The sequence below is a fragment of the Phoxinus phoxinus genome, assembly GCF_949152265.1.
Source record: "Phoxinus phoxinus genome assembly, chromosome: 11".
Lineage (NCBI taxonomy): Eukaryota > Metazoa > Chordata > Actinopteri > Cypriniformes > Leuciscidae > Phoxinus > Phoxinus phoxinus.
Genome location: NC_136886.1, coordinates 26,964,550 through 26,984,286, shown reverse-complemented (window position 1 = coordinate 26,984,286; position 19,737 = coordinate 26,964,550). Strand labels below are relative to the sequence as shown.

Genomic DNA, 19,737 nt, shown 5'->3' with positions numbered 1-19,737 from the left:
TCGTTTTTGCAGCCCTAACTGCAAGATACTTCATAATGCAGGATGGTATACACCGAACCACAGGAGAAGGAATCCTCGTCAACAAAAAAGCAAAACATTTTATTAAAAAAAAAAAACGTGACCTGCGAATTCAAAAAACGAGGGTACATTTCAGGATAGCTTTTCCCAGGTCGAAAGAGCTAATGAAGGAGAAAGACTTTGAAAGGGACGCTGAAGTTGCCTGCTTTCTTCTCGACAGGTAAGTCAATGTTACGCTCTAAATTACAAGCTTTTTTCATTGCTTGGTTGTGTAATTTATTATATAGGAAGCATAACAGTAAAACATGTATAGTCAAACTCTATGAAGTACTATTGGAAAACATGTTGTCAGTTTCTTGCTACATAATGGCTACCGTAGTTGCAAAACGCATTTGAAAAAGTGAGGTGCTAGAGAGTGATGTCTTCATTATTTAATGTATGTTTGAATAAATCTGTCATGAAAACAAGTTATTACAGTTTATTTTCATTACATTTTCATATTTCACCAACAATTTTGTTGTTTATAAAACTGCCTAATATGCAATATCAGTTTTCGGGACAAGTGCATCCTGAATTTTCGGTTTTGGCCCAAAATTTTCACTTCGGTGCATCCCTAAAAATAATATTTTTAAACTCTAGAAATGGACAGTCTGACTTTAGACTAACATAATCACATTTGTACCCTCTTAAGAATAGCCAACTATAGACAATGGTTCATTTCACAAGAAAGGTGAAAGGTTGTTTAGAAACAGAAGTTTCTCTGCCACATTAGAGATGATTCCTCTTCTCATCTATTACAAAAGATTTTGTGCTCAATAGCCTTACGCAAACATGGGTAAACTTTATTTAATGCGCTAATAGTCAAGATATTGATTGCTTCTGGGCATGAGGACTTTTATTCACAGCTGGAAAATGCAAACAATGTAATGCTTCCCTAGAATTAGAAAAGTTTTCTTATGCTGTAGGCTAAGTGTTTGCCCATTTGGATTTCTTTACCAAAGTCTCACCACACAAAAAAAAGAGGTGGCACTTATGTATCGTGTAGAAACTGCTTTTTCCATGTCAAGAAATCTGTTACTAGATCCTAAAATATTAGTTTCTGGTCAAATTTTAGGCCTTTTTTCAGTTTTATATAAAAAATTAAACATTTTACTACAAAAAAAAATACACTACCAATATAAGGTACAGATATAGTACTTCCTACAGTACGGTAACGGTAATGTACCTCTCAGTCTGACCAATCTTAAATCTACTCTCAAACATCCTCAAGTGCTACAGGAAAAGAAAGACTGCTTGATGATCAGTTTATAAAGATGAAGGTTTACATTTGCAGTTATTTAAAATATCACACCTATTACAAACAAACACAAACTTGGCTGTATCTGAGCTGAAAATTCTTGTTCTTAAAGGGATAGTCAGACTAGTCGATAGGCAGATGGCCGTACGCACCGATTTACGGCGAAAGAGTAACCCTTGACCTGACGCACAACGTAATGACGAACGCGGAAGCGCAGAGGATAGAGCCATACAAATTTATGACTGGTGTTTTGAAGTTTAAAACGAGAATTTTTAAAGAGAAATGTCGGAGGAGCTTGCCCAGCCCTGTTTGTTTGAACCGCGAGAGGCGTCAAATCTTACGCTACTTCTACATCATACATCGCAATCAAGTGTTACTCTTTCGCAGTAAGTCGACCAGCGTAAGCCGTCTGCCGTCTGCTAGTTATTTTAGACGCTAAAGTTTTAAATATGGATATTTTTGGAGTGTGGAGAACTTTTATCAAGAATGGATGTACTTGGATGGACTTCAAAACATAAACGGCTATTCACTGCCATTATAAAGCTTGGAAGAGCCAGGACATTTTTTTATATAACTCCGATGGTATTTGTCTGAAAAGAATGTAATCTACACCTAGGATGTCTTGAGGGTGAGTAAATCATGGAGTAATTTTCATTTTTGGGTGAACTATCCCTTTAATCTCTGTGGATCAGAAAGAGACATTAACACCAACATTGAGTGCCATTTATAGGTCCTGGAGACCTCACCAGATTTATGAGTCACATGAACTGGAACAGGGAGACAGGGAGAACTTTTTCAGATAATCCCTACGGACTACCTGACACACTTTTTCTTCATGTGCAGAGAAAACGGACACAAATTCTAACAGATTCCTCCATGCAAGTGTGCAATACTGAAGGAGTCCATTGTCATTTCAAACAGCAAGAAATGCTTCAACAGGCTCTGGTTTGACTAGATACCTACTTTGAGTGTGTTGCAGAGGGCAATGAGATTTAAATTGAAAGCACTTTTCACTTCTCTCTTGCTGGTAACAGCATTTCTCATGTGTAACAGACAGGAACCTGGTATAAGATGCAACTGGTTTCCCTAAACGGCCTTAAATGGCCAGATATTTCCTTTTTTTTTGTTCAATCCGCCTGAGGTGACAGCTGCAGGCTTTAATTAAAGGGTTAGTTCACCCAAAAATTCTGTCATCATTTACTTACCCTCATGTTGTTCTAAAACTTAAGACACTCATTTTCAAAACACAAATGAAGATATTTTTAATGAAAGCTGAGATTTCTGTCCCTCTACTGAAAGTCCATTTCACCAAAACTATGACGCTTCAAAAGGTCATAAAGAGATTGTAAAAGTAATCCATATGAATCGAGTGGTTTTATTCAAAATCTTCTGAAGAGACACGATCGCTTGATATGATGAATATTTTTCATTTTAGCTTTTATATAAACATTAATCACCACACATATATCAAGCACATCAAATATGGTTAACTAACTAAAGCTAAAAAAAACCCTTGCTTGATGCATGGGAACCATAGACTCTAAAAATTCCACTGTAGAAAAATTAAGCCAAAGTATCCCAGAAACAGTCGTTGCCGATCACGTCATTTGGAGCCTTAGTCTATGCAGTAGGGATCCTGATGTGGAGCAGCGGTATAAAGGTCCCACCCACACTCCCACTCCTGCAGACTTAATCGCAAGCACAACGGTTCATCATAACGTTACATTTTATAGCACCTAATAACCAATTAAACCAAATTTCTTCGGAAAACGAACACTTCAACATCAGAACTACCTTTTTTTGTGTAATTGGATTTTTTTGTCAGGTCAGGTGACGCCACAGGCACTGTGCCAGGGTATACAAGGGCACCTCCAGTGGGACTCCAATGGGTTACAAAAATGGCTTCTTAAGCTTGTGGCAAAAAAAAGTTCCAGTGGAAGGATGACTTTTGACTCGACATATGACGTAAATCCTTTTCTCTTACTGTATATCAAAGTCCTCCAACATTTCTTTAAAACTAAATTTTTTTTTACTTATAATTCGTGACCAACGTTTAGTTTTGCTCTATCCTCTGCGCTTCCACGTTCGTCAATTAAGCTTACGCTACATCTACGTCATACATCCTATGTCAGGTTAGAGGTCACCCTTCCGCCAGAACTTGACTCTTGTGAAGGTGCATACAGCCGTTACCGGAAGCCAGTGATTATAGTTCATAAAGTTTTAAATATGGATTTATTTATTTTTACAAAAACCAATCGCTTCGCTTCAGGGTATTTATTAACCCACTGGAGTTGTATGGAATACTTTTATAATGGATGGATGTGCTTTTTGGAGCTTCAAAAACTCTGGCTCTATTCAATGCCATTACAAATCTGGAAAGAGCCAGGATATTATTTAAAGGCCCACTGAAGTGCCTTGGCAAGCTTTGTATGATGCGTTGACGTAATTTCCACTGACACAGGAAGCTAAGGCGGGACATATTGAATGGCTCCTCCCTGTTTTCAAATAGCCAATAACGTTTAGTATACCTCACAGATTGCACGTCGTACTCTATGGTCGTACTTGACAGCACCATGGAAGCGAATCCGAGCAGTGATGATACCTTGGATTCAATAGTAGAGGTGTGAATAAATTCTAGCCATTTCATTCTTAACCAACATACAGTTGGAAACCGGAATACAACTTGAGCGTTTGAGCAAGCGAACACACATCTCAAACCCATATTGCTCCGTGACGCGTCAACGGTAGTGATGTCCAATTCGTGACCGAATTGTTCTTATGAACCCAAGTTAACTGAATCGTTCAAAACAGTTCGTGTCTTGAGTCAGCGCTGATCCACAGTTTTCTAAAGTTACTCGCTTTCGGACGTGCCTGACAGTCACTCTGACTTGAAATAAACCAATATCCTGGAATACATGTTGCTCCAGTAACTCCGACAGTTCACTGAACTGAGACATGTTGTGCTGAGAGAACTGATATGCACGAGCAGCTGATACAGAGCATGCGTGTACTACCGAACATACAGGTACAGCCAGGTGGTATTTATAGCATAGGGGCGGGATGTTTTAGATTCTAGAGAGCATTTGATTGGACAGAAGATGTGATGAGAAGCGGAAGTCCGCGGTTATGTCATAAAAATCTGTGATCCAATTTTAATTTTGGGGTGATCTATTCCTTTAAGTACAATTTAAATGTACATTTAAATATGACTTTGTACATCAGTAATTATAAGTGTAATGGCCTTGCACTGCAAGCATGATTCATTAAAAAATAGTGATATGGTACAATTGGCAAATTGTTATCCCAAGTTTATAATGTTACAATTTTATACGACATACAAAACGGGTCCCTGCGCTGCCTTCTGTCTGGCTGTTTTAAAGCCACTCTTTTTAAATATCCATGAGAGAGAGAAACAAAGAGTGAAGAAAAAAAATGAGTGTGTTTGTTTTAGAAGATGACTCTTTTTCCACAGGCATTGAGTCAGGAGGACAGCAGAGACAGAAGACCGTAAATGGGCAAACCTAGTTTCCCAGTTTTCACTTTCTGTCTGACTGCCAAACCTCAAACCCACAAGCGCGCTCACACACACACACACACACACACACACACACACACACACACACACACACACACACACACACACACACACACACACACACACACACACACACACACACACACACACACACACACACACACACACACACACACACACACACACACACACACACACACACACACACGGCATTAAGGAATTAAGCAGGTGAGTGGCCTGAACCTTCTCAGATGTTCTGCATCTCTAGTTAAACTTCCCACACACAGAGAGAGAGAGAGAGAGAGAGAGAGAGAGAGAGTTAACAAACTAAGCTCCAGAACTGATCATCTCTATAGCACATCAGTGTCTCCTTTCCTCTTCCCACACACCTCTCATTTACAGCTGCATCACTTCCTCCCACACACACACTCAGGTAAAACTTTCTCAGTTTTAAACTGCCACTTTTACCCTATCTCAAGCGCTGTCAACTCTTAACCATCCTTTTGATTTAAAATGTTCAACAATGGACCAGTTCACCAAATACAAGTCTTTTACTTTAGGGATACACAATATTAAGGATGTTCCGATCAAGTTTTTTGTGCCTCAGAACCATTTAATATTGAGTATCTGCCGATACCGAATCCCGATTAAATACTTGTATTTTCCTAGAGCTTGGCGCACAGTTCAAGTACATTAAAGTTATTAAAGTCAACCCAATGTATATTGTGGGATTGGGTTAAGAATGTTCCTTTTTTTCTTTCTTTTTTTGCATAAGGAATTTTCTGTATTTTTTATAAATGGCAATTAATAAAGGTGTTAAAAAACAATCCAATGTATGCAGGGCCGTGCAGACATGGTCTCAGGGGCTCAAATGTAAAAAGGGGCATCTATAACTCAGTAATTATATTTATAGGCCTATGGCAACAGTTTATTAGGCTGCTGTCCCTTTAAGAACAAATGCACAGATCTAAATATACATCCGATTTGCTCCCAACTGTTTACGTTCACGTAGGACATAACAAACTGTGTTCATGTGAATACTCCAAACGATGGGTATTTTGACAAAATTGTGTGTATTTGACCATTCAAGCACAATAAGCTGTGAAAGAGAACTGAATTCGGGATCACATGCATCTGAGAGGACGGCATCTGTGCTCGAGCTTTGGCTGTGTGTCCTTCAGCGCGAGCACCGCATTGAGTCATTGTGATTAATAACACTCTAACAGGTCAATAACTTTTAGTACAGCGAAGTTTAAGAAATGTAACACTTTAGAATATTGACTTTTTAAATTTATCAATCGATTAGAATCGGCAGAGGATAGAATTGTGATTCATTTGTGAATCGATTTTTCCCCCACCCCTAATATCGCTGGTCACGTACAACGAACTTCTTTTTACCCCTAAGCGAAGAACGAAAAAGACCATTGCTGTGAGTATTGTGGCCTTCAGTGTATCAAAGCTTTTATCCTAATGTATATTATTCTACATATTAGCAGTTCATGTTTACATAACATACAAGCATCATTAAAGCGTTATTCAATTAATTAAATAAATAAACCCAGGACAGCCAATAGGCAGTGTCATACACATGGCACAGCACATTAAATCCTCAAAACAGTCATGGATAGCTGCTTGTATTCATCTTTCACTTGCTGTGACATGGGAGCTGTGGATTACTCAATCACTGGACACTGTACAATAAATGTGGGTAGTATATTTAGAACCAGGGCACAAAGGCTTAGTCATTTAATTGTTTTTGGTGTGCAAATGATTATGCAACAGGATACAATGCTAAACAAGCACACTCACTATCTTGCATGGTTTACTAGCCCAAAGTCCAGCAGACTTCCTCTTTTCCATCAATTTACTTTGGTCTTTTTGGTCTTGGTCTTTTAGGGTGTGTTCACACTTGGCAGGGTTGGTTAGATTAAATCAAACACGGGTGTGATTGCTCTGTTAGTGCTGTTTATTTAAATAAGTGTGAATGTTGCCACAGGAACCTAGCCTGGCTCCGCCCTCCTACGTACTTCCGCTCAATTTTAATTTTCCTTCAGAACTACGTCTGGCACTGTGGTATATTCTTGGTTTTTTTCCAGTCAATTTTTTACCGGTCCAATCAGCGAACAGAGGGAGTGGCTGAGAACGATGACGTTGAGGTTGTGCGCTAGTTTGAGTCGTCATACGTCACGGCCAAAACGTTAGCGATTGGTTATGGCTCTGGGCAGATACAATAGTTTTAAACTTCAACAGAGGACCCGCCTTCAAGGAAGCTAATGCTTGTCAATGGAGAGAGGCCAGACTCTCTGTACAAATGAAATGTACGAGAGTCTGGTAGAACCAGGCTAATACGAACCCTGGTGCGCACCAAACAAGTGGACCAAGACCCCTGAATAGATGGGTCTCGGTCCACTTCCAAATAAACTCTGGTGTGGTTCGACTGAAATATGAACGCAACACGGACCAAAGACTTTTAAACGAACAGGACATGATGTCACAGGATGCGACCCTATAAAGGACAGGATGCTCAAAATGTTTTTTCCTGTCAGAGTCGCGATGTTGCCTGTTTTGACATTTTATAATGTCACAAAATATACGTCATAAAATACTTTTTTTTTTTGCATCTTTAGGTTCGGTGTAAAAAATGACAGTGTGAACGCTACCACTCCTCTGGAATCGTGTTCTTGACTGCTGTCATAACTTTTACATGGGGAAAAGGAAAAAAAAAATAGTTTAAAGCTTAATATATATTCAAATATATTCAAAGCTTAAAGCTGTCAAGGCATTACATCTGCCTCAAGCTTTTAAATGCAGTATCAAAGTAAACCAGTGTATTAAACTGTGGTACTGGGAGGGAAACAAATAAAAACAGAAGGACAGTAAGTTTATAGGGGTAATAATAGTCCTCTCCTAATGCTTTCTGTCAGGGGGATGTCCTGAGAAACTTCCAGTATGTAAAATCTCCAGATGGCCTCACTAGCATCAGGAAGACACTGATCTATAAGCTGGAGCAGCAAACACTGCACTAAGAATTGTGTGTGATAGAGAGATAAATAGGGAGAAAGAGAGAGGGAGAGAGAGAGCCCTTGTGTGAGTGTGTATGTGTTTTTGTGCTCAAGAACAAAAAAAGCTGCCCATCCTTTTAGGTGGTCTGTTCATCCAATTGGAGCTTGCATAATTTCTTTAGAGGACAACCACAGATGTTACTCTTTGAGATGAAAATGAGCAACAGCCATCTTTCCCCCAGCATGAGCTCATAAACACAGATACAAAGCATATTCATTATTCTTTTTTCATGTATAACAGGCTTTTTTACGGTTTTATGGAACCCAGGCCTCTATAACGGTTTTGGTTTTTATTACGATAACAACTAGGGCTGTAATCTCCTAGTCGATTAGTCGATTGTTGGTCGATACGTTCTGGCTCGACCAAAATTCTGATTGGTCGATTTTTTGGCGCGTTCATTTCATTAGTTTTGACGCGTTCATTTCATCCGTTTTCCCGCGTTCGTTTCATCAGTTTTGTCCGGTTTTGCCGCGTTCGTTTCATCAGGTGGAAAGCACTAATTGCTAATGGGGGTGTTTTCAGAGCACCCCTGTTTCACAGGTAACAGTCTGTCTTCAGAACACCCCCCTTGTTTTCACTTCTTTTGGATTAGCCCAACCCACCGGAGAAGAGAGACAGATAGAAGAAAGTAGGCTACTAGAAGGTTTGCTGAATATTATTTATTTAATTGTGAGAGCGTTTAATTCATAGTCAGTCCTCTTCTACCATGTCAACAAAGACATCGGCAGTGTAGCAGCATTTTTTTTTTTTATAGAAAACGGGAAATTTATGATTGTAGCCTAATGCGCTGTGCGCCACTGTTTGTATTAGTTTTGAGCCTATGCTTTATTTTCAGTTATGCACTTTATTTCGTTTTTGCTCTTGATCTGGTTTGTTTAATAAATATTATGTTTTTATTAAAATGGACGTGCCTTTTGTGTTTAAGAGTAAAGCTTTAAGTTAATAGTCTATTCGTGTCTCAGCCGCGAAGCCGCGCTCCTGTGTTCAGCCTCACTCTGTGAGCTGCTTCGAGCTGTCAGTTATTATAATACATATGATAAAAACAATTGTCTAAATTATGTTGCATATTCCTCAAAAGTTCTTGTGATGATATCACTAGTTGACAACAGTACTATTTTCGGAAATCATAGGCTATGACTATGATATTGCGCAGGTGCATGTGATGCAACGCTGTCAGAGCCGACAGATCGAGTGTCAGACTCATTTCAGTGCAAAATAATTAGGTCAAAAACGATTTAATATACTGCAAATAGCCTACTATTTTTTATGTTTATTTATAATTCATTTAGGCGGACAACAAGGCTACCAAGTACTGCGCACAGTGCGCAGCTAATTAATTTAACGTTTTTTTTTTTCCTAACGTCATTTTTAGTCGATTTTTAGTCGAAAATTTCAGGACTTTAGTCGACCAAGATTTCCTTTGGTTGATTACAGCCCTAATAACAACCTTAGCCAACAAATAAATAACCCCAGGCGACTGACAGTCAGCAGATTCAAAAATGTAGTGTACAGTAAATAATGTGCAATTAATTAATTTGCATATTTATAGTAAATATTAATAATAATTAAATAATTTGTTAATCTAAAACTAATAAAAAACATTTTAGTTATTTTTTCAAATATAGCTTAAATTAAAAAATAATAATGATATATGAAATGTAACAATATAAAATGGAATAAAAATCAATTTTAAATAAAAATAAAAAACATATTGCTCAATCAGTGTTTCAACAACCATGGAAAGACGTCAAACATTTTGTAAACAACAAAATGCAAACATTGCATTTTACCTCAGGAGCCATAGCATGGTACTTAAAAAATAACTCTAGAGAGGAACATTTTGCTAAATATATGCACGATATTATTCATTATAGTTTTTACTTAATTTGTGATAGGGGTGGGAATCACAGAGTGGCTCAGTCACGATAACGATAATATCACGATACAGCAATTCTGTGATAATCAATATATTGCTAGACATTCTTATAATGATACATCACGATATCTGTCTAACTATGAAAACAAAATGCCAGTGAAAAGGTTTTAAGTGTCACAAAGCACGAGATGTTTAAAGCCAATAATAAAAGCTCAATTAAGTCATGAAGTGTTCACCAAGAAATGAGCAAACAAGAAACGCATTTGTGTAAGTGCAGCTGGAGCAGGTTGTTTTGCAGGTCTTAAGGGAAGTGGTTTGCCACTTGCAAAAGCATGACTTTGAGGAAGTACTGTAGATTAAGATGAATCAGGGTACTGAACTAGGATGATCACATTCTCTATTCTGGGCTATGATGAAATGACTTACTACTGAATGTCAAAAAAGCACATGGGACTACAAATATTTAACTAGACCTGAACAAATGGCCTACTCTCTAATGATAAAACAGAAAAGATGCACTCAAATCTGGTTACCAATCCCTGAATCTAAAACACTCGTTAAGCATGCTTCTCTGTGACTAACAAAGAGGACAACTCTGAAGGTCAGCAGGAAATGATGTAGCTGTGCACCAATACACAGGGACTTGAGCTCCTATTTCACAGAAGTGTATCTAAATGGGGGAAGAGAGCTACAGTATGTAGAGATTGCTGGGTGCCATTTTTTTTTAAATTCTGGCATCAAATGCAAGCACACATATTAGTCCCTTTATATATTTTTGGTTCTTCAGCATTGATGAACAAAATCTGTGCTGTTTATAATGTATTAAAACAAAACAATCTGTAGAAACATTAAGGGCAACTGTCCCTAAACTGTCTAGGAGGAATACACTAGGAATTCAATCAAGCCCTTAATTTTCCTTGTCCAAAAGAAATCTGTAATAAGGAATTCAGATTCAGATTCAGAAAGTCTTCTAAATTGAGAGGCCAAAGCATTTGATCACCGGTCTTAAAGAAATCCTTTCACTTTTAGCATTTTCTCAACATTGTGTAACTTCTGATGAACACGTTAATTATTATTTTGAATAATCACTCACGTAATTTAACCATGCATTGCTATGTGTTTGAAAGGCTTTTGTCTTTTACACTTTTTATTAGGCCTATGATTTTTATTATTTTAAAATTTGTAGGATTTATTTCATTATTAGCTTTTCATTAAACTCACAAAAACCCCTTCAGTTTCTTCACGGACCCACGTTTGGGAAACCCTGAAGGAATCTTAAGTTTAATGCACTTCATGTTGATAAAGAATGGAATATATTTTCATTCTCTTTGTATTTTTATATCAATATGGTAAAATATTACCCTATTCAATTAAATGTGATAAATGAGTTAAGTCAAAGTAATCTAAATGTATGTATGGATTACGATACTAACTAGGCTACATTTTTTGTCAAGTAATTTGGAATCAGTAACGGCCTACAGTTTGTAAGTAATCTACCAAGCACTGTATACTAGTGGTCATTAAAAACAGAGCAGCTGCTTCTGGTTGCAGTTATACATTTATTATTCATCCCAGAATGCATTCAAGACACCGTTATCCACATGGGTGGAGAAGGAATGTTTCATGGAAATGGCCTGCATCAGGACCAAAATTACATAACATCCTTGCCTCAACATATAACCTTTCCACACTATCACGTTTACAACCATTTGAGTGCCTTTCCAGGGCAGAAATAGAAGCAGACAGACAGACCTTTTAGCTCCACAATATCTTATATCCAAGGAAATATCAATAATGCAGGCCTGCATTGCATAACTAGTGGGCAAGTCTTGGGAAGCACCACGGTACAAGTTCAACAACAAATGCTCCACAGATCGGTTCTGATCTGCTCCCAGCCTCCAGGCAGAGTTGAAGAAGCTGAGTCATTATAGATAAAAGACTGAGACAGATCCTAATTTGATTTTATGTGAACCACAGCATGTATCCCAGCATGCATCTCAGCTCAGCAGGAGTTCCTTGCTGTTCAAAATGCAACAGAAACATAGAATAAAATGTTACCAGTTTCATAAGTTAAACAAAAAACAACAACAACTCTTTCCTCGAAATGAAGGTGATCAGTCTCTTTACTAGAACAGAAACTTATGATTTATGAATTTCTTCCACAGTTTAAATAACCTCAGTTGCAAAGCGCTTCCCAGTCTGGGCCTAATGGTCTCTGGAAGCCATATAGGAAGAAAAATAAATGCTCTGAAAACCTGGCATAGGGCTACAGAATCTCTTGAGAACACTGCCAATCTATAAGAGAAAAACATGTCTCTGTGATTTAAAATCTCAGGCTCTAAATCTTGTGAAGGTGCCTTTTCAGGTCGTGAAGCTCAGCTCACACACTGCCAGAGGAATGTGTTATCTGACTCACAGACATAACTGACTAACATAACAGACTGTGACATGAGGCTGAAATACTGATCTCAGCAGAGCTACATGATAATGAGGGTGAAGAGATCATTTTTATCGAGTCGACCATCTAAAACACAACAGAACAAGCCTATATACAAACACATCTTTCTTTGTCTCATTTATTTATGTGGAAGTTTTGCGTTGAGTGGTACAATGGATCACAAAACTCACGGTTTGGACCAAATTACGTTTTTTTTTTTTGAGTCACGGATCGGACCATTGTTCGGATCATCAAAAAAAAAGATAATTATCGGATACAATAGAACAAAGTTACAAATAAAAGTAAGTTCTAAGAGTAGTACTCGGGTATAAAGAATTCATAATTAAATGTAAAATAAACAACATTATAGTGTTCACTGTATGAATTAAATAAAGATTAATCTTTGTTAAAGCTAGGGTCGGTAATGTTGGAGAGCTAGCCAGATTTGAAAGTGGCACCTCTTCTAAGCTCCGCCCCCTCCTGTCAGTGCTCCGTCCAAAGCTACGCCCCCCCACAAACATGAACGCGCATCCACATTTGGAGTCAGCTGCATGTACCTACCAGACCAGTGATGCGCGGGTTGATCCAAAATGAGCGGGTGCCTGCGGTTATCCGCGGTTACGAGTCATCCAAAAATATTTTTAATGATATTTGGGTCGCGGTCGGTCGGGTCGTTTACCTTTGTAATTTATATAGTACTAGACACAATGTTCTATGAAATACATAGGTCTACACTTTATTGGCTGAATGCGCGAGGATGACGCACGAGCAGTCTGCAGATGAAAGTGGGAAATCCTTATTTACCTTTTGAATGTTGAGCGTTATTAACTTTTGAATAAAAGCTGACGCGGGACAAAATGCCCGATTTCCCAACGCGTTGAACTGAGCAATGCCATTGTGCCATTTAAATAGGCTACTTTTAAACGCATATAGCTCAGTAATGTCAGTTTTATGTAGCCTATTTGCTGAGAGGGGGAGGGATTTTTGTAGGGAAAGTCCGGGGAGAGACGCACACATCGATAAGACTGGATAAACACATGCAGCATCTTAATTGTTAAGAAAATGAAACGAAATAAATGAATAAATCAAGCCTTTATTACAAAACACTAGGCTATATCATACAGCATTCAGAAAAATGCGCACCCCTAGTTCCTTCGTCTATGGCCCATGACGCGATGAGCATTTACTATAGCTACTTTAAAAAACGCGGGTCAGGTACAATATTTTCTTTCTTTTTTTTTGCGGTCCGAGTTGCGGGCGGGTTAGTTGAAAACGTTGGTCGGGTGCGGGTTGTTTATACATTGACCCACGCATCACTGCTGTGCACGCAGTGGTGCTCGGGCACGAGACATGAAGGCATCTGATTGGTTCTTTACATTCGCACCGAATGGCAGTGATTGGTCAGAGTTTTTACTGTCCTACAGCTGCTACAGAGGTCAAATTTTTTTCATTCCTTTTTCTGAACACATAATGTATTGACTACTATCAGAATGGAAGGACCATTTCACCCTGTATAAAAAAAAATGTTTCTGAACAGGATTACCTACCCTAGTTTTAAAGCTGTGTTTTGTTGTTTGATTAACATCATTGACATAGACACAGTAGTTATTTATAATGTGCACAGATAACAGTGTGCGAATACCGTAGTGAGTTCTCTCTATCGCCTCTTCTTGCGCTTGAATGGTTTAAAATTCCTTGGATGTGTACATTGGCAAGACAAAACACGTGCAAACAATAAACTTTCACTCTACGATGGTTACACTTTACAAATTAATCTGCGAATCATATGCGTTACAAACCGTGGGCCCTTTCGTACGGTTACACCCCTAGTAACTGAAAATTAAGACCATACAACAAAGAAATCCATCATTTAACAGTTTGCTCTTAAAGGCCTGGCCTGTACAGTCCTGATGAAGTCTTAATGTAACCACACTTAACGGTGCCAGCAGCACATGGCCCATGTATTCCTCTCAGCTGAGTGAAACCAAGCACACTGGATTTGAACCGTGCTTATGCAACAGCCTGCCAGCTTCATGAAATATCAACTCCAATCAGGAATAAACCAGTGAAACCCTATTAGGTCTGACTTTGTTTATGGAAGGGTATGATGTTTATGTGGGTATCAGACAAACTGTTTAATATCTCAAATTTATATTTAGTGTTTTGAATGATTAAAAATACCAGTTATTTTTTTACATTACATGCATTGCATCTACATTTCTCATTGGAATTAAAATGCCAAGTTTTGGAACTTAGTTGGTCATAAGGTTGCAGGTTTGAATCCCTTCAGAGTTTGATTTAATAGTCAATATCACTGTACACTTGAGCAAGGGACACGTAATAATTTATTTGTTTACTATAAAGTTTTTAATTATCATCTTACACTGTAACAATGAAATGCATAAAAAAATATTGAAACCTATTAACTTAATAATATTGTTTAATGTAACTCTCTTTTAAAAATGACCTGATTTGTTGTAAGCAATATGAATCTATGATGGTTTTGTATTTATTTAAAGTTTACTTAAAAACATTACTCATGCATATTATAAAATAACTATTAAATATAATTATTTTTAAAAAACTAACTTTTTTAATATTATCATTTACAATTAAATTAAGAGATAAAGTATATGGTCATATTTTATATTTTCTTGGAAAATAATTCGTGTCTTAAAAGGTCAAAACATTAAACGTCTAATTAATAATGACATGTAGCCTATTGGGGATGTTTACAAGTTTACAAGGCAATTATAGATTCACTGGGGTTTGGGGAAATCATGAACAGCTGACTGGCCCTGTTTCACTTGCATAGTTCAATACAAACGAAAGATACGCGAACACTGGCTCTTCAGGTCACACCGAACCGAATGCATACTTTCACCTTCCTCTGCCAATGAAATACATTCCAGTGTTTACATACAGTAGCTACTGTAGCTTTCGATTTGGCTGGCAGAGTCTGGTGGTTATGTTTACATACAATTCCGAACCCCAATCTCATAAATATGGAAGCGATTATAAAATGGCATCGTGGCCAAGTCATATAAACACCTTACAAATGTAACTTATATCAAGTTCGCATCCTTGCGCACTACAGAGGATACAAACTACACAGATACTTTATGGCCATTTCTATGGCGTTGTAATAAAAAAAAAGCCTCGAAGCTGACTCTTCAGAATGTTTCACAAATCAAACGTACTTACATCTCAGTCGGCGCTTTGTCAATCCATATTGCCATCAGAAGAGTTTTGATGCATGCGAATCTCTGTTGCCAAATTCCAGCGCGCTGCCTCTTGCTCTTCCTTGCGCTGCTGCATAGTGTGGCCCCGCCCTGATGCGTGACGTCAGGCCACCGTGCCCCGCCTATCCCACGCGCTCTGTCCGCAACTGCACGTGCAAGCAAAACAGCAAATTAATGTTTTAACAAGACAACGCAGACCGCAAACAGTATAATAGTTTAACATGATACTGGCTTGGTTGCAGTTCCTTTAATTATGAATCTGTAGAATTCCAAACATAATCTTTAATATTGTTATTATTGTATTGTTTATGTGCATAGTCAATTACATATACTGAAGCTGAACAACAACATCTCTAACGAAAATCTGCAGGACCAATAAGCGAGGCATTTATTCAAATTGGACAGTAATTTGGTTCATGGTGCATTTGAAAAAAGGCAGTTTTCATACATCTCTAATTATTATTAATAATGGAGGCTACATCTTACATCGGAGGGTCTGATTCTCAGAGCTGCTATAATGTTTCTGCCATAGACAGTATAGGTTTCTGCAAACATCAGTCTATTTCGTACCACGCAAAATGTGTGAAATCATGGGTTCTAAGATCTATATTGCCATCATGTGGATGGTTGTAAAAATACAGTCACCGTTTTAATTTTTTATTTCCCTTTCTGTTTGGTGTTATGTGAAGTCAAGCTACATATAGGACTACAATGTTTGAATCTCTCAAAAATTTTATTCACAAAAAAGGGCTTTGAACTTGGTGCCAAATTACACATTTTAAAGATGTTTTAAAAATAATAAATATCAATGCACACACATATGAACATATTTTCAGGAACTAACAATGTACAACAATATAAGAATGAAATAAGATTCAATTAATTTGCTCTGGAAGAAGAGTATTTGTGTTGATAAATCTATACAGAGATCTATTAACAGCTGATGCATTTGTAGTAAGAGATACCCAAAAAAGATGATTACGTTAAATAGGTGAATCTACAATGAGCTCGATAACAGACTATAATAGAGGTAGACTTCTTTCTTAGCTTCAGGATCAAATTAATACTGTAACCCCATTTTATCTATAAATATCGCAAACTGGGTCATTATTATTATTATTTTTAGATGGATGGATGCATGGTTTCATACATTCAAATAAAAGACTTAAACGTAAGGATCGGTCAGCAATTATTAATTGATCTAAAACTAGTTTGATTTCAAAGTTGTTAGTAATAAGTGACTAGTTGTAACTCATGTGTGTAGACAGGCAGATGAAGACAAGGATGAATAAAGTTCCAACACATGCTTTAAAAGGATAATCCAAACAGGAATGAGTCTAAACAGGCAGCAGGGTATAACTTAAACGTGCTGAAACTGGAAATTATATTATGGAAATTATATTATAAATTATATGGAAATTATATTTATGCTATTCTAGTAGATTCCGGCTCGTTTTATAATTGACTCGCAGAGCTAAAGAACTTATACGTTACTTTTTATACATTATTAGGGGCCAAGCACTGAAGGTGCGGGCACCTATTGTATCTGTTCCCGTTCTTATTAGGGGCCAAGCACTGAAGGTGCGGGCACCTATTGTATCTGTTCCCGTTCTTATTCTTCTTTTTCTTTTTCCGACTGGGCGTCTATGGCAGCCTATAGAACCGTTTGCGGGAAACTTATACAAATTGGCACAGTGATAGAGGACAGCCTGAACTATCACCATAGCAAATTTGGAGTCTCCAACTCATTCCCTCTAGCGCCACCAGCTGTCCAAAGTTTTACTCATGTTTATGCTAATAACTTTTGAACCACAAGGGCTAGAAACAAAATTCTTTTTCCCTCTGATTCCTGAGCTCACGACGATTCGACTGCACCCTATGACGTCATTTACGTCATAATAGTTTTCCCGCCATTTTGAATTTTCCGAAAAACCTACTTTTTCGAACTCCTCCTAGGCCGTTGCTCCGAATTTCACGAAAAATGAACCAGATCATCTCCAGACCTTGACGACCAAAAGTTATGGAATTCAAGTTGATTCGAATTACCGTTCTCGAATGCCGCGCAAATAAATTTTACGTAGCGCTTGCGAAAACAGACGTAAGGCCGTATCTCCACAACGCTTTATCGGATTCAGACCAAATTTGGTACATGTCATCACAAGCATGACCTGAGGCTACATGCTGCGTTTCGGCACAGCGCCACCTACTGGTCCGGAGATATGAAGAATTTATGTTTTTGCTTATAACTTCTGAACGGTTTGTCCAAAAATCACTAAAGTGGTCTCGTTAGGTTCAGGGCGTCATACTGAGTCGACTGATATCCAATTTTCCCATATCGGCCATTTTGGCTGTCGGCCATTTTGAATTATGTGCTAAAATGCTGTATTTTATGAACGCATGAACGTATCGTTACGAAACTCAGTATGGGTCATCAGTACAAGGCCCTAAAGGTACTCAAAAATTTATGAGACAGCGCCACCTTTTGGTCAAAAGTTATAATGAAATTTCCAAAAATGCTAATAACTTTTGAATAAATTTGCCTATAGTAATGACACTGATCTCAAAAGATTCATTGGGTTATGCTGAAAACATAGATACAAATTTTGCCATAGTCAGCCAAACTTCCTGTCCGCCATCTTTATTTTCTTTTAAAACCTACTTTTTCGAACTCCTCCTAGACCGAACGTCCGATTTTCACCAAAATTGGATCGTGTCATCTCCAGACCGTGCCGAGTAAAAGTTATGGATTTCGTGTCGATAGACGAAACCGTTTTCGTATACCGCAGTGGCAAAGTTGAGGCATGATGCCAAAATGACTATTCAGGCTTTATATATGCAATGCCTTGACAGATTGACACCAAACTTTGTATGTGTCATTGTCACTTCACTCTGACCACATCACATCAGTTTCGTAGCTGCGTCACCTATTGGTAGAAAGTGATAATCATATTTTTAGTTATTGTATGTGATTTTTCAACCATTTTGCCAAAATTCATCTTTAAATGTCTTCAATTGATCCTTGCTGCAGTTGGTCTCACACTCCCAGCCACTTTGGCATGTCTTGTCGTCTTGCTTGCGCTTGGCCCCGGTGATTGCTGCTTGCAGCTATATTTAGGGGCCAAGCACAGAATGTGCGGGCACCTATTGTATCTGTTCCCGTTCTTATTCTTCTTTTTAGGGGCCAAGCACTGAAGGTGCGGGCACCTATTGTATCTGTTCCCGTTCTTATTAGGGGCCAAGCACTGAAGGTGCGGGCACCTATTGTATCTGTTCCCGTTCTTATTCTTCTTTTTCTTTTTCCGACTGGGCGTCTATGGCAGCCTATAGAACCGTTTGCGGGAAACTTATACAAATTGGCACAGTGATAGAGGACAGCCTGAACTATCACCATAGCAAATTTGGAGTCTCCAACTCATTCCCTCTAGCGCCACCAGCTGTCCAAAGTTTCACTCATGTTTATGCTAATAACTTTTGAACCACAAGGGCTAGAAACAAAATTCTTTTTCCCTCTGATTCCTGAGCTCACGACGATTCGACTGCACCCTATGACGTCATTTTCCGTCATAATAGTTTTCCCGCCATTTTGAATTTTCCGAAAAACCTACTTTTTCGAACTCCTCCTAGGCCGTTGCTCCGAATTTCACGAAAAATGAACCAGATCATCTCCAGACCTTGACGACCAAAAGTTATGGAATTCAAGTTGATTCGAATTACCGTTCTCGAATGCCGCGCAAATAAATTTTACGTAGCGCTTGCGAAAACAGACGTAAGGCCGTATCTCCACAACGCTTTATCGGATTCAGACCAAATTTGGTACATGTCATCACAAGCATGACCTGAGGCTACATGCTGCGTTTCGGCACAGCGCCACCTACTGGTCCGGAGATATGAAGAATTTATGTTTTTGCTTATAACTTCTGAACGGTTTGTCCAAAAATCACTAAAGTGGTCTCGTTAGGTTCAGGGCGTCATACTGAGTCGACTGATATCCAATTTTCCCATATCGGCCATTTTGGCTGTCGGCCATTTTGAATTATGTGCTAAAATGCTGTATTTTATGAACGCATGAACGTATCGTTACGAAACTCAGTATGGGTCATCAGTACAAGGCCCTAAAGGTACTCAAAAATTTATGAGACAGCGCCACCTTTTGGTCAAAAGTTATAATGAAATTACCAAAAATGCTAATAACTTTTGAATAAATTTGCCTATAGTAATGACACTGATCTCAAAAGATTCATTGGGTTATGCTGAAAACATAGATACAAA

At 38.2% G+C, this 19,737-nt stretch overlaps 1 protein-coding gene across 11 annotated transcripts in view; it reads right to left on the bottom strand.

Annotated features, from left to right (window-relative positions):
* inpp4ab (inositol polyphosphate-4-phosphatase type I Ab) overlaps positions 1-15,622 on the bottom strand; it is a 48,365-nt gene extending 32,743 nt beyond the window's left edge. For 10 of the 11 annotated variants that reach the window (XM_079629537.1, XM_079629531.1, XM_079629530.1 and 7 more), the window contains exon 1: positions 15,431-15,622. The gene's annotated coding sequence lies outside the window, so the exon portion shown is untranslated. Of the gene's footprint in view, positions 1-15,426 lie in introns of all 11 variants that reach the window. The other variant, XM_079629533.1, reaches the window with a different exon arrangement.
* Positions 15,623-19,737: the final 4,115 nt, after the last annotated feature.